The sequence below is a fragment of the Haemorhous mexicanus genome, chromosome Z (assembly GCF_027477595.1).
Source record: "Haemorhous mexicanus isolate bHaeMex1 chromosome Z, bHaeMex1.pri, whole genome shotgun sequence".
Taxonomy (NCBI): Eukaryota; Metazoa; Chordata; class Aves; order Passeriformes; family Fringillidae; genus Haemorhous; species Haemorhous mexicanus.
Window position 1 is genome coordinate 74,715,056 of NC_082381.1, and position 24,085 is coordinate 74,739,140.

The 24,085-nt window shown below is 36.1% G+C and overlaps 1 protein-coding gene and 1 long non-coding RNA gene across 5 annotated transcripts in view; one reads left to right on the plus strand and one right to left on the minus strand.

Annotated features, from left to right (window-relative positions):
- Window positions 1-24,085, plus strand: part of HCN1 (hyperpolarization activated cyclic nucleotide gated potassium channel 1) — a 194,314-nt gene that overhangs the window by 126,333 nt on the left and 43,896 nt on the right. The gene's annotated exons all lie outside the window — the stretch shown is intronic.
- Window positions 1,033-23,379, minus strand: LOC132341812 (uncharacterized). 4 transcript variants are annotated; one of them, XR_009490321.1, is made up of 4 exons: window positions 23,148-23,379; window positions 11,040-11,134; window positions 8,931-9,034; window positions 1,033-2,737 (listed from the first exon to the last, which is right to left on the minus strand). It is a non-coding gene; the product is annotated as an uncharacterized LOC132341812 (long non-coding RNA). The 4 variants fall into 4 exon arrangements; XR_009490322.1 differs by lacking the exon at window positions 23,148-23,379 and adding an exon at window positions 12,960-13,136; XR_009490319.1 differs by lacking the exons at window positions 11,040-11,134; window positions 23,148-23,379 and adding exons at window positions 10,406-10,501; window positions 10,623-11,033.

Consider the following 24,085-nt stretch of genomic DNA (forward strand, 5'->3'; position numbering starts at 1 on the left):
TTTTTTATTCCGTGTAAGATTGAAATTAAAAAGACGTGAATGGGTACAGCGTTGGATCTTTGTGAAGTACAAATTAAAACTGTCAGTTGTGTAAAAAAAAATCAGAGGCAGGTGTGGATCAAGGCATGAAACTGGAAGATATAACTAGCAATGATGGCATAAGGAAGAAGGGATCAGAATGAACCTCAGGAAGGGACAAAAAGAATGTGCAGAATTAGAGGAGCTTAAAAGATGACGAAATTCATTACTATAGTAAATGGGGAACTGGAGGAGCCATAGCAGGGGAGATGTCAGCTGAACAAAGTAGAGAAATCAAAGTTTACATCAGCAAAGAAGAAACACAGCCTGGGCAATAGTATTTGGCATGTGTCCATAACAAGGTCCAGAAAGGCAAACTGGGCAGAAATCGCAGTATGATGTAACACAAACCTGAGGGAGAAAACTGGCAGAGACAAAATAGCCGAGAGGATGACCCTGGCATATGCTGAGGATGAAGGGGAATGACCTGAATTTACTGGGAAAGAAAGAGGGGGAAAAAAGAGTAGGATGTACTGGGGGATTTTCTTTACAAGGAAGCAAAGAGGAAGGAAATGAGAATGTGTGGGTGAAGAAGGGTTTATATACAGTTTTGTTAAGCTTAAATTGCATCCAGCTCATGGTTCAATATGTGAGAGGTAGAGGTAAGATGAGCTGTAAGTTCAGTGACAGAAAAATTAGCTTGTGGCTGACAAAACAGGTGTTCAAAACAAGTTTGCAAGCAAGAAATTTCACACACTGTAGTGTCATAAAATATAAGTGAGAATAGGAGGTTTAGAAAGAGAGTAGAGATGATCATTAAAACCAAATGAGTTCTGTCAGTGACCATGTGAAACCCCCTTACTCATCTCAGTATAATGTCAAAGGGCTGATCTTGGAGGGTTACCTAACTCAACCAGCTCATTGGGTCTGTTCTTTGAACAAGAAGGAAAGTAATTTTATCTAAATGGGACATTTCTGGGAATCTGTGAGACAGAAATCTCATAACCATGGGCATGAAGAATGACTGCAGTTGCATTACAGGCTAGGATCAACATACATACACACATATACACAGATTTAAGAAATCAGAAGAAATGTCACTATTCACCTGAAATCTCATGCCAGTCATGATCCTCAGACCTTGCTGGCTGCAGCAGTATATCACAATATTTTGAGCATCAGAGATATAGTACATGCGCAAAGATACCCACATATTTTAAACTGCACTGAGTAATCCCAGTGTCAATTGCACTTGTTTTGTAAACTAAAACCAGCAGCAGTCAAGCAGTGTTGCATTTCTCATCTTTTTGCAAAACAGCAAACAAAACTTTTTGTCTATTTGTTTGTTCTCTGATTTTATGCACACACACAAATTTTTCTTTTTTTTTTCTCTGTTAAACATTAGCATAGAAATATCCAGCATTTTTCAGCTCCTGCAATTCTCAACACATTCATTTTTCCTTTGTTTCCTGACTTCTGAGGTAAAGAATAGCATGGCATTGACAATCAGAAACTTAAGAAATAAGCCAGAAATTACATATTTATATGCTTTAGCTAAAATGTTTCTTATTTTCTGGAATCTATTCTTATGCTGTTTATTAAAGGCTAAAAGGATGTCTTGAATAAATAATTTTTTTCTAGTGATTTCTGAGACCCTGGACCCTGATATATATTATCAGTGATAACAACTATACAGACTTGTCTATACATTCTTGACCATTTCTTTATCATAGTTTCATCATATTTTAAAATAAATCTTTGATTGCAGCGTAAGAACTATAAGTCATTACTACTAATTCTTGAAGTGTATTCTATATTTGTCTTTACTCTGCAAACTACATAAATGGGAATTCAAGACCATTTTGTGGTACCCATTTTGTCATCATATTGTCTAAAATACTGGCACATAAAAATTTTTTATATTTCACAGATCTGACACTTGAGAAAAAGGTAGATGAAATTCCAGCTACAGATTTCAGAGTTTTAATATATTCCATTATCTATTTTTGCATAGTGCATTGCTTTTTTTTTTTTTTTCCTCAAATTAAAAATCAAATAGGACTTCTTTGATTTTTTTGGACTTAAGGGCCAGGATCAACTTCTGTTTTTAGACATATATATGTCAGGTTGTATATTTATTGGCTCCATTTGTTTCTTTGTAAGAATTATGTAAAATAATGAAATTTGTATGAATTGCTAGGCAACACAGAATGATAGTGGTGATAAGAAAGAGGTTGTTATTTGATTCTTCTCTGAATAACGTCATAAATATATCTGTGAAATGCAACCAATTAAAGGAAATCTCTGGTCCTTCTCACTCTGAAATAAAATATTTGCTGAAATCTCCCTCATTCAGGTCCTTCCAAAGCTCAAGGTATGCAAAACTAAAACAAAAGTTCAAAATGGAAGTACACACAGGAAGATAAAAATGATATTTCATTAAGCCAAATGTCAAACTCTATCAAAGAATTTGATCTGTGCCAAGTATTGCATGCTGAGAGAAATCAAAATATATTAAGGAGGTAAATATTGTTTACTCTTATGGGCCAAAACCAAAATGTATCAGAGAAAATTAGGAGTGATTATAAGCCATCAGATGTAGGAGATGGACAGCGAACTTGTGCACCAAGAAGTGGTACGAAAAAGGATGCATTGATACATTCTGTTCACTCTGCTGAAGTTCAGTCTTTTTTCTGCTGAAGTAGTGGAGCTGTTCTCACTGGAAAAAAAAAGAAAGTCTCTCAGATTTAATACATACATCAGATCCTGGTATCAATTAGCAAAGGGCTTATACCTGAAAAAGGAGAGAGATGTCCAATTCAGGTATACTTAATCCATATTCTGTTTACAGTATTGAAGTTTGATGCACCATTCTACCTTAGAAAAGCACTCAATAAATCAACAAATCAATGTCATCTTAGCACTCTCTCCTTCCTGACTTTGGTGCAAGTCAAAGAAGAATGCAGTAATAACTAAAAGCAATATTCTAAGTGACAACGCCTCTGACATTTTGTAATGGCCAGAAAGTCAGCACATCTCAAAGATTTTTGCCTTTTCAAAGACATTTATTTGAAAGAACCAGAAACGCATATGCTAAACTTGTTAACAATCTAGTGTGAAACAAAGAAGGCAAAATGAACAGTCATTTGACAAGGAGGTGAAGATCATTAGTTAAATATTTCTTCCCTTAGATGTTGGCAGTTCCTAGTAGGAAGATGTTTGCCTAATGCTGTGAGTGTCAAAGAATTTTCATGATTGAAGATACGTTAAAATTTTCTCTGTTATATTCTGTCATAGGCAAAAAATATTGAGTATTAACAAGCTATTAGAGGCAAGATTTGTGGTTGCATACAGATCATCTCAGAGCATAAAGATTGTTAAACTGGTTTGATAAAATACCAGGTATTAGCTGGGGAGGTTATTATTTTATTTTATTTTAGTTTTCCTCTTGCTATCATTTTCTATTCTCCTTATGCTATCATTTTATATATTTTGCTTATTGTCTAATAGAACTCAAACCACACAAGGTGTTGAAAAAAGAAAAAAGAATCAGACTATTTTTGCCAATTGCAAGCAATACGAGAGACATAAAAATGTTTAATTCAATTATATACATATAGGAAGTGGAAAAAAAATTACCACTGTCTTCAATATCCCAAAGGACATCTTCTAGCCCCATATATTGCTTTTATTTTATCTCTCATGGTCTATCAGCATGCCTTCAGTTAAATCAGTCTAGCTCAAAAGAAGAAAACAACTTAAATGTACTTTTTTACAGAGAAAAAATAATAACTGTATATACAGTTAATTTAAAAGCAACCAGTAAGTAGTGAGCAACTACTACACAATTATATGATATTGTGCATTTTTTATAGATAGCATTGGGATTTGGAGCTCAGATTGCCAATTTTTCATTTCTTAAGGATCAGAAGAAACATTTTAAAAGGAATAACAGAATTAGGGCAGCAGGGCAGCTTTAGATTTTGCAGCATGAGGTCTTGCCCCAGCTTTTCATGTCAGTTCCTCACACAGCTCCAGTGTGGATATCTAAATTGCCCTCACAGTCTGTGGGGAAATACCTGGCATGCATTGCAAGAGGTAGCAGCACCTTGGGGTGCTTTGGGGGTGCTGTGGAAGGAACACATTCCCCCTTTCCTGCCCCTCCAGGTGTGTGTACTCCCTCACCTTGGGCAGGGACACAGCTGAGGTCCTCCCTTCCAAAACTGGGGGCACCTCTTTGAGCTTCCTTCTCTGAGCAGTTGTTTTAGGGTGCAGTGGAGGGGCTCTGCCACAGAGTAAATCAAGGCTTGGTAGCCACTCACCCAGCCAGTGATGCCTCTGCATTGTCCTAAAGAGGAACAGGAGACATCACTTCCATGTTTTCTTGAGTTTCAAGCAGTTAAACTGAAAGTGGAGCAAGGCAGATACCAAGTTCTTGGCATGTTTATTAGAACTACATCAGTGCTTAGGAAACATTTCTGGAAAATTTGGATATTTGTAACTATGCCATCTGTAAGTATCAGGGATATCATTGTGTATATCCACATGAGTTTGGGAAATGGCTCTTCTGGTCATGCTGGAAATTCAGAGGAAAGGAAGAGCTGTGGCAAACTCAAGACCACATCACTATTTAGCTAGGTTTACACCAGCTTGTTCTGTATAGACGTTATTAAACTAAATACAAATATCCATGCTGGACTCGAGTCCGACAAAATAGAGTGAAACTCTATAAAGTTTCCAATGCCTACATATTATATGCCATTCATGAAAACTTTGAAAATTTAGTTTTATGGATTTTTTTTTTGTGTGTCTTAAGTTGAACAGATGTTGAAACGGCAAATTGCAGAACCTGAATTTTAGACACACAGCTGAATTTGCAATAGTGGAGTTATAGAAAGTTATTTCTGGATTTGGTCTGATCTGAGCAGCAAAGTACTCCTTAAGTACTGATTTCTAAGTTCAGTAGCTTTTCATGGTTTACACATGGTTTTTAAAAATGGAAGTCATGCTTTTCTGGTGCTGATAGTAGTTTTTAGAAAGTCTGACAATACTGTAAAAGAAAAATGTTCTGTGATTCTTTACTAAAAATTAGCCTGTTTTCATTTGTAAAGCATAATTTTAGGAATAAGTCATGTCATGCCACTGCTGAAGAAGGTGAGCCACTTGGAAGGTAAATCTTGTATTTTCTATGCAGCACAGTATACTTGCCACGCCAAAGGAATTATTTATTTTGGAAAATGAGGGGTGGTTTCATTTATCCTGGAGGTAGACCTACTTGAAAACAAACAAACAAACAAACAAACTAACTAACTAACTAACTAACTAACTAACTAACTAACTAACTAACCAACTAACAAAAACCCCCAAAATAAAACCAAAACAAAACCAAAAGCACCCAAAACAAAACAGGAAAATAAAGCAAATCCCTTTTGCAGGTTTTTAGAAAATTCCCATCAGCTTACACAGATGTATATCCTATTCAGCTTTGCCACAGGGCAGTTTTTTAAATAGTAAAGAATTTTGAATTGTTTTTTCAAGTGATCAAGTACAAGAGTTGCTAACAGTTTTGTACAATGTTAGGACCTCAGCAGTAAGTACTCATTTTATCAAAAGCCTATATAGTCATCACAGTATTGTGAACAAGAAAATTCATTATTCCCTAAATATTTAGGCATGTCTGAGAGTCATTGCACACCATAGTACTTGTAGATTGTTTCTGGTAGTTATAATTCCTGGATTTGTGATCTTTTTTTGAAGTCCAGGGTGTCTTATAGTTAGAAAAGGGTTTGCAAGTGTTGCCTTTAGGATTATTTCTGAATCATTTTATGCTGTTTTGGCATAAATCAGGTCACTGACTGCTAAATTGACAGATGCAGTACTCCTGGCTTCTGTGAGCCTTGTTGGTCCTTGCAGAAAGCAATGAGATTTATTAGAACAAAGCAAGCTATTAAAAGATATTTGGTATCACTCAATATTCTGAAAGGGAAAACATTCTGAAAGAGGAAAAAACAGCTGAATCTCAGAAAAATCTTCAGATACTTTATTTCACATGATGCATCCTGTTATTTGATTGAACATGCACATAATGGAACTTGTAGGTACATTAATCCTTTTATTTATATGGATCTTTTAACTTGATGAATAATTAAGGCCATCATGAAATCAACTGACATATAAATGAAGATGTAAATTCTCAGCCATGAGAACTAGTGTGGGCTGTGCAGGCAGAAGCTTATTCACTGAGCATGAAAATATTTGTTGTGTCTTCATAAGGCCTTCATTTCCATCATTTGCTTTCTCTTTCTCATCTGTATCAGTTTTTTGTTTATAATGATTACCTGGATTTTTGCTGCATATACTTGTGATGTTGACATTGGTCTTCACAATTTTTGAAAAGGAAGGAATGATGGATAGCATTGAAAAAAGTAAGGGAAAAAAAATATTTTCCCTCTTCCAATCAAAAATCAGAAATTACTCACCTTTAATGACAGAACATTAAAAAAAATAAACAATTTTTTTTTCTTTACAAGCTGAACTGAATATGATGTTTAGTTTGAGGACAAGACTTTATATTCCAGAGAGGAATATAAAATTGTCAGAATATTCTCACTGGACTGCTCTCCTCTTTTGCCCTGATACTTCATTATTGTGTTTCAGCTTCTCATTACAGCCATTCTTGCTGGGGTAATCGGGCTGGTGATTTTTGCCTTTCCTTTCTGGAAAGGTGATTGGTCCCTCCTGGCAGCAGGTACTGTGCAAGCCAAGTGCTCTCCACCCGGCTGCATCATACCTGTGCCAAGCTGTAATAGACTCCCACTGCTTCTAAAATGACAGATGGGACTCTCTTTGATTTATTGCTGTGTTGTGGGTAATTTACCTATAAAGTGTTCTGCTGTCTTGCATTATGGATTAGGTTTCTAGCAGTTTTCCATATGAAACTGCAGAGCAAGCTCATTACAATTGCAACCATGTTCGTGATGACTATATAAAATTAGCTGTGAAGGCTTGAAGTTATTCTAGAGTCAGATTTTACACACAATCTGCTTTCTTTCCACAGTAATTACCATAGGTTTCCACATTAAATAGATTTAAAAAAAAAAAAGAGAAGCAAAAAACAAGGAACTAAGTTTTGGGCTTCAAACTTTCTATTCAAACACAGCACAAGTTACAAATTTAGCAAGAGAAAACTGTGATTCACACCAAATAGCTATAGCAGATAGCAATTATCCAAGCTGCACTAGAATTATTGTGCTTATGTCCTGTAGATGGATAGAAGGAAATAGCAGTCAATATTATCTAATATAATATCAGGAGTGAGAAAAAAATCCTTTCTGTGAAAGATTATGGGTTTTTTTCCTTTACCTTGTTAGGGAAGAAGGGAAGAAAGAAGGATTGATTATTTTTATATTGACTTTTACATCGTAGTTCTTTCCCACCCTCACCCTGTTTCTCAGTATTTGGGTAACTAATGCATGTATACTTTGAGAACATAATAATTTGTATAAATAAGACATGCAATATTTTTAAATGCTTTGGAGTGCAGAGGATAGCAGAATGATAGAAAATTTTCCCTTCAAATTACTGTTTTAACAACCTTTTGTATTGTTTTGTGTGATAAATTAACAGTTTAATCCAAGTGGTTACAAACCTTGAAAAACTATTGTCACACTAATTTAAGAAAATGTATTAGAAAGGACAAGCAGTAATAAATGTAGAAGTAAAATGCTTTTAGCTCCATTTGTTTTCATAAAATACACTAGACCTACCTTTTACATCTTCTGCTACCAAAGGGAAAAAAAAATTAAAAACCTTCAGAAAACATTTTTCTAAATGCTAGTTACTTAAGCATAATAAAAGGACTTTTAAAATAAAAATTTACAGTGCTGTGTTTTCACAGGTTGGGGTCAGGAAGCTGTAATTTTCAGACAAGTATCTATACAATTTTCTTCTAGCCAAAATATTTGTTGGTCAGATGCTGTTTAATATGGGCAGCACTGGATACCTGCTTCAGGCAAAGCTTAACTTCAGAATTTGATGAATATGTAAAAGTAATTTTACAAAGTTTTGAGGAAAACACTGAGAATTTTTTAAAATGGGACGTGAAGTCTTTGGGTGTTTCTTGTTATGCATTTGAAGGAGCCGGTAACTAGAATTTATGGAGTTAATTCCCTTGTATAGGATACCTTCCTATCCTTTTTATTTTTTCAGCATTTTTTTAAGGCATAGGCTTTGTTTCCCCTGATTTTGTAGGGAATGTAAGTAAGAGAGGTGGGTGATCACCTGGCTGAAGAGTCCATCTGTCTTTGTTGCTGCTTTATGCCTGCACAGTGATAGATGCTGTTCAGCCCGTGTTTGGGCTTCATCAGGCAGCATCAGAAGGTGGACATGGCCCCACCTCAGCCACGAGTACTGCTGACACCAGAGGCAACCCAAAAAGGCTGACTCAAAGGAAAACTGAGGCAGAGAGCCTCAGGAGATGACTCCTCAGTGTAGCAGAGATAGTGGAAAGGCATTTCTGGCGTTTTCCTATGGTATGCCTGAAAGGAAAAACCAGTTTGAAATGGCAGGAGCCAAAGAATACGTGAGGAAGTGAGGATGAAGGAAATAACAGGGATGGCACCAGGGGGTAGAGGCTGTTGACTTGTTTTAGGGAAGAACTGTGATCGACAGAGGAGCTTGTGTTGAGGGATTTGTTGATGGCTAAGCAAGAACCTCTCATTGGGCAGTACATGATGTCATCTGAAAGAATTTAGGAAGTCATTTGACACACACTCTGAATTTTTGGCAAAGAGATAGAGATGAGCCTTCTATTTTTGCCTGCATATCCCCTCACTTGGAACAGCAGCTTCTATGTGTGGACAGTGCAAATAAAAGAAGAGAACTGAAGTGAGGATGGTCAATGGAATGATTACCTGGATTGCTATATCACATTACCCAGTTCAGCCAGGCGGGAAGTTTTGGGTTGCATGAGCAGAGACCAAATAGCATCTGATAATCCCCTCTCCATCAGGTGCAGCTGTAAGGCAGTGAACAGTATTTACTCTTCAAGCAGTGTTGCTAGAAAAAAAAATCTGAAATCTGGTGTAAAAAGGGAAAAAAGAACTCTGATGAACTGTATTGGTCCATTGATTTCAAAACAAAGCTATAACAGAGAGTAACTCTGCATGAAAAATGATAGCACAATAAAACCAACAGTATGTGTAACTCAGTAAATGAAAAGATACTTTTTTTATTGCTGAAAGATTGTGGTTTAGATTTGTTTGCAAAATATTTAAAAAACAGGCTATTGGTCTTCATAAGTTTATGATTTAAGATAGGACAGAACAGTATAACCTTGCAAAATAGTACCAAAACCAGAAATTATTTGGAACAGATATAAACCTTAGCTCTTCCGTGTTTTTACCTCAGCTTTATTTTATTTCATAGTTTTTAGTCTACCAGCACTGCCCAGTCCCCATGTCTCTTTCTAAGGCAGTCTGCATCTGCATTTGTCCTCTTCTTCCTCAAAACCCTCCATAAAAACAGTGCATTTTGTGTGGTTTGGAGAAGACAGGACACTCATCTAAACCTTGCACCATGCTTTCCATGGCAGGAAACAAAAGCTTTCATTTTCCAAACGATTCAGTATCACTTAACATCAAGAAAGTTAGAGCTTCCTGGGGAAAGTCCAGTGATGTAACTACATAGAATAATGTGAAAAAGGAGAAGAAAGGGGGAAAAGTGAATAATGAAAGCACTGTGCTGTGGCCTATCTGTTAATATTAGTGTGAGCCCCATTGCATGTGCAAATTTTAAATTTTCAGTACAGTTCTGAGCAGAGGAGGGATCAGTCAGGCAGGCTGAGAAAATGAGCAGTCTCTGTCTGCAGCAGCTGAAGGCAGCTCCTCAGTGCTAGCCTGGATTTCTACAGCACACCAGGGCTAAAGGCAGAAAATTTCTCAAAACAAATTTTACACTATAACTTACATGCTATATTATATGCCATTTCTAACATACTCTTCCTGAGTGGCAGAGAGAGCTTCTGTTTTAGCCATCAATTTGTGCTGTGAAAACAGAAGGAAGTGCCAGCTTATACCTGAAGTGATTGCTGCCTTAAAATTGTTAAGTTACCACCTAATTGTTAGGTAGGTATTATCTATAGTGAGGTTCTTACATTACTCTGAAGTTTTAGTGGAAACAATATTTTGTTTCTGTAGTTCTCAGGAATTAGCATTGCAGACCCTTGTGCTATATTTGATTATGATTACTCAAAATTTTATTGTCTGTACAGCTTCAAAATATATTGATTTATTGGGAAGACAGTCTGAATTCTTCCAGATCTTTTTCAGATTCAGTTTAAAAACCAAATACAAATTAAAAGGTTTTTCTTGCCTCAGCACCTCGTTACCTGTGGTTTTCACATAGCCTAGGTGTAGCTTTCTCTGCTGGGGGTGCACTGCTGTTCTCTTTGCAAGGTTACCCTTGTGGTCTACATCAAATATCTCTAGAAGAATGGAAAGGTGATCTTTTATTTATCCATTTCATGCTTTAAAAACTGGGGAAAAAAAAGGCTTCTTTCAAAACCAATTTTTTTTTAACAAAACCAAGAGTTTTGCATTGCTTACCAGGAAGAGCCCTCCTTGCCAGGGCTATGCAGGTGCCTCCTCAGCTTCAGCAGGGGTCCTGCACTGCAGCCTTTCCATGAGACACCTTGTCAGTGGTGGTAATGGTGTTTGGGGGACTAGCTCAGAATAAAAGTGAATTATTCATTGGGCCTCAAGAACAGTACACATGGCAGACTATCATACTCACAGCCAGTGGTACTAGAGTGCAAATTGCTCCTCTTGCTCTGGAAATAAAGGATCCTTTATTCAACTCTAAGGTAAGTTTTCCTAAAATTTCAGGTGCTGAGTGGAGGTGGTTCTCAAATACTTAAGATGGGAAGAAATAAATCTGCACCTCATAGAATGTATTTCTTTAAGTGGAAGAAACTATGAGGAATCCTTAAGTCTTTAGAATTGTTTGTAGAATTTTTTAAGGACCTTTAATAGCCTTTTACTCCTTTCATAGTTTTTCCATAGCATCTTAGAGGTGTTTGCCCATTTCTTCAAAGCACTCTCAATCTCTCCTTCTTGTTCTGAAAAAAGGTGGAAAAGAAAATAAAGGTGTTATTTCCCAGAAGCTCCATTCTTTTTCTTTAACAGTTAAAGCTCTATGACTTCACTTTTGAATTAACCCAGCTGTACTGAATAAGAGAATAACTAATGTTTCTGCAGAAATGACCAGCACAGAAATACAGCATCAACATTAATTTGAGAGGTAAATCTCCACAGAGATGTGGGAAGCAATCCACTATTACTAAGACCTTTTTGCATTGTTTTGGAGAATAAAAAGTAAGACCTACTCTTTATGTAAGATTTGATGTATTTGGATGATGGAATGGTCAATGCAGTCAATTATGTCTCCATAACCAGAACTATTACAGGAATCATTAGTCTATTTCTTTGAAGAAAGCTATAAATTGCCTTAAAATTTGTTTTAAATTTTAACGTTTAAACATTTGCAGAATGTTTCGTTGGCTTTTCCACTCCTGATAGAGCCTGTAGTTCTCATATATACCTCATTTTTATTCTAATTAAAAAATTAGCTTTAAGTCATTAAAAATTGAAGGGTTTTTTTCCTGTACCTAGTGAATGAGATCCATAATTCTGGAATGTAAGAGAATACATCCTGTTTCTCTGGAACAGTCAGGTCTATAATGATGCTCTTCAGGAGAGTACAAAAGGTGTCTTGTAATATTTCTTTTCTGCCATGGCTGTCATTTATCAGAGAAGCCTTCATATGCCATAAATTAATTTCTCTAAGGATGTCTCTGAAGTGTGTATACTTCAAGACTATAAAAAAGTAAGGTAAGAAAAAGAAGATTATGGGTAGTTTAGAAGAAGAAATGAAACAAAACAGCTGTGAACATGACGATGAAGAGCAGTTTGTCAAGACTGCTGCAATTATTGGTGAAGAATGAATGAATGTTGTGTGCTACTGTGTGTTAATTTCAGTCTTCTAGGTGACACTGGAGACCTGAGCAGTTTGAAAAAGAGTCTTAGGTTATCTAAAAAATAAGTTATACTCTTCAAGTCTCTTTTGTAAGTGGAAGGGCTCTTTACATCATGCTAGCTGTATGCTCAAATACAATATGCAAGGTTTCACACTGCAGATATTAAACAACAGTTCATAAAGTAGTAGTAGTATTAATGAGGTTACCTGTTCAGAGCAGAGGTTGTCTGGTCTCCTTTAAGCTCCTATGGGTCTTAAAAAATCTTAGTACTGCATTTGTCTGCCTTGACTCAAGTGTTTACATGTGAAATGCCTGCAGGGAGGTGGAGGAACTGCAGCCAGTGGCCCTGTGTAGGCTTTTCTTCCCATGAGTAGCATCTGCATGGGATGACTCTTAGTGCTTCCCAGCACCTTAGTTCTATATAAGTGATTATGCATTCTTGGAAAAGCAAGGTGAAATGTGATCATCTACATCAATATTTTTATCCCCGTGAGGGACAAGAGAGTTTCTGTCTTTATCTTGATACACATGTAATAGACAAATAGAAAATACACTGAGAGATGCCCTGCCCAGCCTAGAAGAACCATTTCCCCATCATTAAGACATTGCTGGGAAATGAGGGAAGGCCAGTTTTGGGTCTCTGATCAGAGGTCAAGAAAAGCAATACATCCTTTAACAGGGCAACTTTACTTACTGAAGAATCTCTTTTTTTCTCCCTTTAGCTTTGAACAGACATTCCCATGTAATATAAACTTACTGGCCTGCAAGTGTCTTGACATGAATGAGAAAATTGTGAAAATGGGTGCATGAAAAAAGAAAGTTCTTTTTGATGAATTGGCATTTTTCACTAATTAATACAAAAGGAACCTGGGAAGCCATAATTAGGTTTTATCAGAGATAAAATTACCAGGATCAGCAGCTGTATTGTGCCAGTGTTCCCATCTTGTGTGTGCTGGTGCTGCTAGTAGCATAGCTGTTGGCACAACACCAAGCAGATATAACAATTACATTGTTAATAAAACTTACTTTCTTCTTCTTTTCATTGCAACTATTAAACAATAGATACAAAGTTACATAATTTCAACCTAATTATACATTTTTCTATATTTCTTTTCCAAATTCTTCCATTTGCTTCTTGAAATAACTGGATTTCCTGTGGGTGAGAGGCTCACAGCTAAGCATGCCAGTTTAGCTGAAGGCATTGTGGGACATGCAGAATTTAGCATTATGCAATGTTTCTGTGCAGCAGGATCAGTGGGTTGAGGTGAAGCCCATGCCAGAGGAAAACAGTGCTTCTGATAAGCACAATTAACACACATCTCCAAAAACCTTACATGGAAAAGGAAATAGGTGATTGACAAGTGTGCATTCAGTGCTCAGGTCCAGGTGTCTCCGTCGTGGATCCTGGAGCTGCACAAAATGCTGCTCGTGCCCAGAACTGAACTGAAGAAGTGGCCCAGCAGAGATGAGCTGATCCCTTTTGCTTCCCCAGACTGCTTGTCTGGCAAATAAATCCTTTTGTCTCCTGCTCCTCCCCTCTAGGCACTAGTTGTAATGTATATTCTTTCTTACTGGCCACGTAAATTCAAAAAAAGGAAAGGAAAAAAAAAATAAAAAGAAAGAAACTCGAGTTGTTTAAAAGATAAGGAAAATTATTGTGGAAGATGACAGGATAGATATTAAATTTCACTTCAAAACTGGCAACTTTAAGGAGGCCATTACAGCATATCTGATATTTTTAAATAAGTTGTCATCTTTCCAGTATCTTTCTCGTTAAGAAAGAAAATCATCTTGCCTTATACTTGATGCAGTTTTACCAAGAGTAGCACAGAGGAGAGATGTTTTTTTCTCATGCCTTGGGGCTCTGCTTGTTGTTTCATTAAATCAGAGTCCTGTCATTGCCTCTGTGCAGAGAGGAACTGATCCTGGTTTTCATGCTGCTTCACTCCCCTTTTTAAAGCAGCAAAAAGCAAATTTATGAAAGATAAAGAACTATCTAAGAAAACAAATCCTATTCAGAAATCTCCCTATAACTTAATTAATTTCTCAATTACACTAATTGAAAGGAACAATAGTAAGAGATTGTGTATTTTGTGGCAATTGAAAGGAAATGTTTAATTACTGCTTGTAAGTAAAATGACAGTTTAAAGCATTCTTGTAAGCAACAGTACTCTTTGGGGGGTAATTAGTGAAAAATAGATGGTAAACAGATGATAGCTTTTAGGCTAAACAAATCACTTCAGTTCCATCTCATGATAAAGAGTTATAAAAATGAACTTACCATTAACATGCCATTCAGTATGAATACTTAAATTTTATTTTGATCTGTGTTTGATTATAAAGTGTTTTTTCTTTATTTGCAAATATCTGTATGTTAAATAAAGTAGAAGTAAAGAAAGCAGATTGTAGAAATATCTCTTGAGCCCTAATATATTCAGCTTTCAGTGACTGTGGGATGGACAGGTAAGCTTACTACTTTGCCACTACCAAAATAAGATAACCAAATCTTTGACTACCCTGTGCACTGCTTGGTGTCTTTTCTGAACTCAGACAGATCTCTGGTCATTTAAGAGCCATCTGGGCTTACTCATTTTTGAGTTATCATCACAGGTGATCATCCTGCAAGTCAGGTCTGACCCAGTATTTGGTTAGAGAGTGTCCTTTGGTGCCTTGGTGGTCAGGTAAAAAATTCAGCTGGCTCATGAATAGCCATTGCATGCCAGAGGACCACGCATAAACAAGAGGTGTTTCTGAAATGGAAAAAGCTTGTTTTTCCAGTGTGGCTGGGGAAACATGCAAGAGAGGAACAGAAACTGGAGTCTTGTCCCCATTGCAGGCATGGAGATATTTCAACGTGCATTTCTAATAATACTAATCAAAGAAAGGATGAAAAGGAGTATAAAAAGGATGAGCTATACAAACACCAGACTTAGAGTAACACTTGCAAGGGGCACAGCCATGTTTCCTGATTCTTGGTTGAATTTCCAGTGGAGAGCAAGAGTCCCTGTGGCCAAGTTCCTGAAAACTAGCTGAAGCCTTCCAGCATATATGAAGCAGTAGCCTAAAGAGATTATTTTTAATATTAGGACAGAATGAAGAAGTACACTCCTGTACAGGTGAAGAAACTGTTCTATGAAAGAGAGTGGACACTCCGAATAGGAAATGCATATTAGCAGCTACTGAAGATCATGCTTTTAAATGGCAGGTGAAATTGAACAGCCGTTGAGCTTAAACACTTCAAGAATATTTATCCAGAATTCGTTCTAGATTGGGAAGGTGTTGACTTTCTCTCCTTTCTGTTCCCCAGTAATCTAAAAATTATTCATATTCTAACCCAAGGGCAGCAGGTCCTTGTGTTTACATTAGTGCAATACAACACTTGCAGTAATAAGGAATCCTCGTTAGTGAGGCAGGATTCCCTTATGGCACAAGAGAGATATCAGTGATTGTGCTCTCCACTTTCTCCTGGCTGCTGGTAGCTGAGCTCCAGGGCTAGAGCCATCAGCACAGCTAATAGAGAGCAGCAGACCCAGTCTGTCACTGTGTGGGTCTTTAGCTGCAAGTCAAGGCACACAAACTGGTTTGGACTGTGAGGCTGACAATGACTGGAGTCAGGTGGCAGATGACAGACTTATTAAATAGCGTGGTTTGCAATGTAAGACAGAGAGGAAGCATGTAACCATCCTGCAGTGGCTACATGCCCTGCCCAGATTCCCACAGTCAAACACTGGCAGGGCTGGAAATATGGGTGGCCCATCTTTTTTGAGCAGGAATACCAGTTTTACCTCATTTACACCACTACGTGTCAGGAATAATGCTTGTAGCTGATGACATGTTAAAGAGTTAAGAAGAGAAATATACCAGGTTCTCACAATAAGTGTGACAAGAAAAATTGAAAATTTGTTTAGTAGCCATTAATAAATATTGGTTATACAATTCTCATTCCTTTCCCATTAATCTACCACCTAATGACTTTTAAGATTATTTCAACATAGAACCCACTTATGATGTTAGATTGGAAGTTCCTGCAAATGGAGAAAATGATAGCCTGGTGTCTATACTTGTCTAATATTATTCAAATTCTTCCTGGGAGAAGCCTCAGGGATTTTTTTCCTAGACATTACTTTACTTATACAGATTAGATTATTCATTTAGCAAAAGGAAGCAATGTGATATTCAGAGATCCAACTGTGCACTCAGCTAGGGAGTTGGCACTATTGAATACTGAGTTGAGATTATTTTGACAGGTTGTAAACAATCTAGTATCTAACTTTTCAAATGATTGAGTGAAAAAGCAAATTAATTTACTATTTTATATGAGAGAGAAAGATACCACAGAAAGGGGGATATGTGCCATATGAAATGACACATTCTCTTGGGGGGTAATGAGGTAATTTTTATGTACCATTTAAATAGCACTGCATAATAGAGTAGAATTTAATTGAAGTCGTTTATAAAATGTTATAGCAAAGTAGCTGCTCTTAAAGTGCACATTTTATTTCAAAATAGTGTCTTTAAATGGAAATTATTTCATTCTGTGATCTTTGTACAGTATTTTGCAAATCTTATTACTGTATTCTTAAAAAGTATATTTTGCTGAAAGATTGTTTTTAAAAAGTGATATTACTTCTTTTTCATATGAAAAAAACTGTTCTCCTTTATAATTTTACAGTAGTCACTCATTGCACTTGCAGTTATCCTTCTGTGCAGAAAAAAATTTCAACAAATGAAATCTAGATAAAATGCTTTAAAGTTAATTGCCTGTGAATTTTTGATCAGATGAAACTTGTTTGTTTTAAAAATTTCTTTCTCAAAAAATTTTAAGTTTCTTCCTCAATGTAATTTGAGTGAAAAGTCAACACTCAGCTGAATGCTGTACATTTTGCAGGAGTGAACATTACTGTCAATTGTAAACCAGAATATAATTTTTATATGCTTAATGTTTAACTAGAAATCAAAGCTTCCTGAATATTTATTAGTTTGTGTAATTCCCTGGTTATGTGCTTTCCAAGTCCACCATGCATTTGAATAATTTTGAGAGAGAGGAAGAAAACCTCTCATGCCTTTAATATGACAAAGCTTCTCCCCTTCTGCAATTTGCAAATGTGTGGTCATCATTCAGTTCTGTCCCTGTCCATAGAGCTCGTGCTGTCTCCAGGGCTGAGCATCAGTGCTGCTTGAGAGGGAGGCAGATATTTTTAATAACAGGCACAATTTCCGCAAAGCAAAATTTTCCATGAAAACCATTAGCTTTTATACACTCCAAGAAAGTTATTTTGCCATTAAAATAAACAAACAAACAGCCTGCAACAAAACCCCCAACACAGTGTTATTTTATCTTACAACATTTTGCATTTTGTTTTGGGTAGCTTCAATATTACACTGTATTTGGCTAAACAGTTGTTGCAAATGCCATCCCTCCTGTTCTGTATCATGGTATCCCTGTTGAACCTTCCCTCTTTTCCTCAAAATTCATCTGTCTGGTACCTCCTGCAGAGAAATGAGGGGCCTAAAACTCCATGAATATGCAAAATGTTAAACTGGGTGTTTATACGCTTTGAAAGAATTTCCTAGGCCTCTTCCTCCATCTGCCCCCCAGTCCTTCTGAAAATCAGAAAGATTTTCTCCCTTTTCTTCATTGGAAAGTAAATAAAGATCTGTAATCAGAAAATAAAGCCTTGAGTTCAGCAAAGTGAAGGGCAAGAGGCGAGTCAAAGCTCCTCAGTTCCTTCAGTTTGTTTCAAGGCCTTACAGAACAGTAGCAGAGAGAAAAAGGACTTTGATATCAATAAATTCTGAGGTGTAGAGCCAGTGAGCTGTCACAGGGATTAAAAAATACTGGAAAATAGTTTTTTAATGTTTTAAACTGTGTTTATAGAAACAAGTCACCACAAAAAAGCTATTTGAACCCTATAAAAGTATTTGGGTTGTTCATTTTATTCCATGCTTGCTTGAAAACGTATTAAAATCAGCTGGTTTTTGAAATGCTTGGTAACTGTCAGTCAACTGAATCCTGGGTTTAATCACAACTAAAAACTTTTTATGTACATTTATGTATTAGGATGTACAGGATGTTTCTGGCATCTCTTCTGTGTAGATATTTGCCATACAGATCATAACATATCACCTACACAAAACTGATTTGCTGTAGGTTATGTAGACCTCATTCTTCTCTCACAAGCAAATCTGGAGAAGGACAGCAATTGTCTTCACTATCACCTGTGCTACTGCCAGTCTACCCCAGTTTGGTTATTTTGGCCCAATTGCAAGTTGTAGAGCTGCCAAGCTGGAGTGAGAGGACATGGTCTCAACCTTTCCCAAGGGAGTTTCAGGTTGGACTTTAGGAGAAATTTCTTCATAGAAGAGATGATTAGACATTGGAATGGGCTGGTGCCCAAGGAGGTGGCAGAGTCACTGTCCCTGGAGGTGTTTAAGGATGTGGCCCTCAGTGCCATGGTGTGGTTGACATGGTGGTGTTCAGTCACAGGTTGGACTTGATGATCCCAGAGGTCTTTTCCAATCTGAGTGATTTATGATTGTGTGGTAGAAAAACACCTAAAGGCATGATATTGCCATAAGGCTTGTGCTAAACAATGGTTTGGTAGGTGTAAAGGTAGCTTAGGGTGGTATAGAGATGCTAATATTACAAAAAGATCAAAATAGAATGAGCTGAGTTTTAAGAGTTGAAGTAATAGTAATAAGATGAAATTCAGAAACTCAAAATCCAGGGACTCAGGTACTAGTACAAGCTGCTGTTACAAACTGGGAGATGAAGGGCTCAGCAACTGTAAGTGGCAAGGAGAAAATGAGAATTCTGAGTGCTGAAGCTGCAAACATAAAATGGCTGCAAACAACATTTTCATTGTGTCTTGGTTTTGCAATAGATGGGAAAGAAATCAGTCTGAACTGCAAATTGGGGATACTTCCTCTAAAATATTAGGTACTATTCTAGTAATTGTAGTTGGATAAAAATGAACTCAAACTAAAAAGAAAAGAGAAAGAGGGCCAGTTCTGAACAAAAATGCTGTGAGCAAAAATGCTGTGATCTGAACAAAAAGTAGAATCAACTACCTGCACGAGGCTGGGAAGAGACACAATTCACTATAAACACTCCAGAGACATATAACAAGAGACAATCTTTTGAAACTGCTAGATAATATTGTACTAACATTAGTTGATTTAAACTGCATCTGAATATATTTAGACTAAAATTTAAAATAAGGTTCAGAACTATATATAAGACCACTGAGCTTCTTGAAAAAGTTTGTTTGTTACTTAGAAAGGCTTTATCTTGATCAAATTTCCCCTCTTATCTTTTTAAATCCTTCTTAGTAACTTAAATCTTCTGCATATTTTAATGCTGTGTAGATTCTTTTTTCATACATGATATGCAAGTATATTTTATGATATGCAAGTATACTCATATTTTAAGAGTACTGATGAATTTGTTGCATCTAAATTGTGGGACAGAACTGCCTTCATTCAGTAGAAGGATTTCAGTAATGATCGTTGCTTTCTTTTACATTTGCAATCAGTATATAGGAATTTTTTTTTTCACATTTCATTGAACTTTGTATTTCTAAATATAAATATATTTATAGCTGGCTATAAATATATTTGACTGGCCATAAATTTCAATAAAATGCTATTTATAGTTAATAGTTATAATTTTTTTTTTTGAGGGAAGCTTTCTTAGAAGTGAGGCTCTATAGCCAAAGACAAAATTATTGTATGAAGTGCAAAAGGCATATTGTTCAAGCTGGACTTTCAACTGATGGTGCAGGGACCTAGGCTCTTTGAAAAACTAGGCAGTTATGGAAGTTGTTGAGTGTTAACATTTTGAAAAAATCTGACTTTGGCGCTTATGCTTGAAAAGTATTCAGGTGGTTTAGGTGGCACCAGTTCCAGGCACATGAAGGTAATTAGTTTCATGTTTTTTAACTGATACTATTCATGTCCTTCAAACATTTATGTAATTTATTGTATCAAGGACAGAATGCTGAGCTGTAAAGATTATTAGGACTCCAAGAAATATTTCAGCTAAAAAGGTCAACTAGTTAGTTATGAAACTTTATGAAGAAAGGATCTGGTAGGCTCAACATAAATGCTAAAATATCTTGTGAAAGATCAACATTCAGCTACTACCAGTTCTACTGGTTGCACTGGGATTTTTTTTATATTGTGATTTAACATTATATTAATGTTAAAATATTTTTCCTGCCTCAGTTGCAAATTGTTATGCACAGTAAGTCCTTGCTCTCCTTTGCCTTTTCCATACCCGTTTTGTAAGGATAACTGTACTTTCTTAAACCATTCTATTATGGATCCCATATAACTGATGTCATACTCTTCACCTTTTGCTGGAGGAGCCCAGTAGCAGAATTTTACTACATACAGATAGCCCATGAATAAAATTATATTTGAAACAGCAAGATTCAAATATTACTGGGGGGTGTTTTGCATTAAAATATGTCGAATGTTACTTTGAAACTTTGAAATCCACTTAGCTGTTACCTATTTCAGCAATTTTGTAGCATGTATGGGCATTTTCATTTCAGTGATGAATATAAAACATATACAAATTATTGAAGTTATGGCAGTGCAATATATAAATCACATTAATATACATATTCATTTTAGGACAAACAATTCAATATTCATTTAAAAAAATAAATAGTTGTTGAGTGGTCAGCAACACAGTGCTTTCCATTCAATGTCATTGAAAAGACCGGGAATACATATTTGTAAGAGTTCTGGCACATCCCTTTAGATGTGCACACGTGGAGTCCCTTACTAAATAGTCCTTCCTGGAAAATCAAGTGCTACCTGCAGGAGCAAGGATGGAAAGGTAATTAGAAATTAAAAAGCAGGGGGTTAGCAGAGTCTTTTGTGTTTGAATGTAGTCTGGTGCTTCTCATATGACATACAAAAAGCCAGAAATAGAAGGGGGAAAAAAAGGAAGTCAATCTTGAGGGAGCTGACTGTGGCTTTTAAAGTTTTTTTACACCAGTGTAATAAATACCAGAGGTGTTCTTATGAATGTGGGGTTAAGACATCTATTTTCTGAATTAACCAAAGCAAACAAGGGAAAAAAAAAAAAAAGGCAAAAATCCCACCGCAAAACAAAAGAACAAGCAAATCAAAATTTTGAGTCTAGAGGGGAAAAGACAGAGTAATAAGAAGAGTTATTAGAAAGAAATTGTTTTTCTCACATATAAAAATGCAGTTTCAAATGTGGATAGCTCAGGATTGGTTATAGCCATTTTAAATATGATTAAAAGATCATTTTTAAAACAAAATTTAATTTTACTGACAGTTTTGTCCACTTCACATCTAAAATTATACATAGAAAAGTCAAGAAGCTACTGAATTATCATATTTTTAAGGGGATTCCTAATAATAATGAACATTTTAAAATCTTTTTTGCATCTTTTATCTTTTCCAGAAAATATTTAAGTTCTCTTAAAGCTATTTGCATTTTTGTAATGCATAAATACAGCCCCAGGAATAAAACCCAGTATAATTGCATTAAAGTGGAAAATACCTTTATTTCTAACCACTATTGATATCTGTGGTCTGATATTGATATCTGATATCTGTATCCACAAATAAAATACTCTTCAATATTAATTTAGACAAATTCCTTGTTTACTACATAAAATTAAAAGACCATATAAATCTTGCTCTCTTTGTTTCTTCATTTCAGCACAATTTTTTTGCAATAGGCATGTGACACACCACAGTGGCAACTAATCTGGAATACCCACAGTATTGTCAGTAACATGTAGCAGGCTCACAACAGGAATTAAAAAAAGAGTTATTTCTTGTGCTGAGTTAATGAAAGATATCAGTTCCTGAACAAGAGGGCAAGTTAAAAGTTTTGTGGTAATGCTATGTGTGAACAGAACGTCAAGAAGGGAGTAGTAGAAGAGTGAATGGTATAGAAAATGAGCCAGAATCACACACTGAGAAATACTAGGAAAATATTGATTAAAGACCTGTGATAGTATACTACCCCCACCCACAGGCTCAGATATATAGATATGGAAAGAGACCTTGATATTATATTAGATGACTAAAAACTTCTGGGAATTGGGGAAAGCTTTTCACTTCCTCATAGATTTTTAAAGAAAAACCTATGGCAATATCCATCTGTGCCTATTATTCTATATATTACTAATTTGAAAATACTTTGAGACATGCCAGTGATAACCAGTGCTTTCCTACTACTTTTATTTTTCTTGATTCCCTAAAAGTCTCATGTGAAAGCATAAATCTTTTTAAAGAAAATATCTTGCTAGTGCAGGAGAAAGCCAGAAAGCCCCCATGCAAATAACAGCACTAATGAAAGGCAGCAGTGGAAATTGCTGCCCAAGCAATTTCCTTGTAGCTTAAATTTTCTCTATTTCAAGGTCATTCTGGTATAAAAGTCTTCTGCAGCTTGCTTGCAATACATCAGAATGAATGTATTTCTTTGGTTAGCAAGGATTATTCGTTATTAGTGATACTTAAGCACATTAGTGTGTGAAGAAGGTGCTGTAGGGGGAGCAGCCTCTGTCCCAGGGGCCATAGTGATGTCTGATTCTAACCCACAATGTATGGATATATTTCTTCATATTAGATCAGAAACCAATGTCAAGCGTGTAAATTTAAATGACACATCTATGGGATGGGGGTCACGAATTGTTACTGAAGAGGGGCAAAATGGCTGTGCAGGGGTTAAATCGCCCTAACATATTCACTGTTAAATAGTCCCATGCAAAATTACTTTCCTTGTATTTTTGGAATGTATGTTGTACACATGGCCTCATCTAATCTTTTGCCACTTCACAAAGCAAAAGCTAATTTCAATTCCAGAAGATAGAACAGTCTTCAATTATATAAGTTAAAGGATAGATGCTGCAGTTCACAAAGAGGGCATGCACATTATACATTTGCTTAATTGTTCTACAGAGGTGCCAATCCTAATTAGGACTTCATTGGCTTTTTCATTGGAAACAGCTTAGATTCCCTAATTAAGCATGAAATAACTAATAAAAAATAAATTAAGACTGTTTACGTCTGTGAATCAAGTTTCTGCCAAGTTTTAACTCACCTTTCAGCCTGAGAAGGGATTTATCCTTCTCTGCCTCAGTGCCTTATCCTTTTCAGCTGAGACAAGGATGGGGCCTCTGAGGGGCAAAAATCTTATTCTGGTGGATTTGTCCATTTGCACTTTGGACAACTTTTGTGGGTCTTTGAATATTGTGTAGTTTAGTACACTATAACTATGAGTATGTTGATTTGGGACTTCATTTTCTGAAAGTTATGCCATCCAAATATGCTTCTGAAAAAGGAAAGAAAAAAAAAATAAAAAAAGGCAAATCTCCAGAATATAGGACAGATGACTAGTAAAAACAAAGAAACCAAATGTACAGGGTAAATGAAGTGAGCTCTTCTTGATCTCCTGGATCCTGGTATCTTTTTTGTCCCTCATTTTCTGTTTCCTGATCCCACACCTATTTTTCTAGTTTACCTTTCTCTTCTCTTCATCCCTCCTGAGGAATGTTTTATATTTTATTATCTCCACAGGTTTTAACTTCATAAGCATACACACCATTAATATGTTGCTTAGCAATACAGCATAGCCAGTTTCTAAAATTTCACAACTTCAGCTCTCCCCAAATGCAGTGCTACAGACTAAACACTGTGTACAGCTTTCCTGTCTACTGCATGAGCTAAAAATTGTGTTGGCGTATTTTTACAGCTCCTGTACAGCCGGGAATTTAGGAAACATATGAGGAGTATGAGGGTTTGGCTTCTAAAAGTTGTATATTCATGTGGATATTAGCATTGCTGCTAAAGGCAGTTTCTGTAACTTATAGGTATGCTGTCATGTGAGTAATATTACATTAATTAATACTTGTATGAGAATTTTCTGATATGTGAAAAAAATGTTACCTTTATAAAATATGTAGAGCTTAAGTGGACAAATGAATGAATTTGTGTACTGTAGGTACTTTAAGATAGAAAAAATTTGAGGCTTTTTTCTAA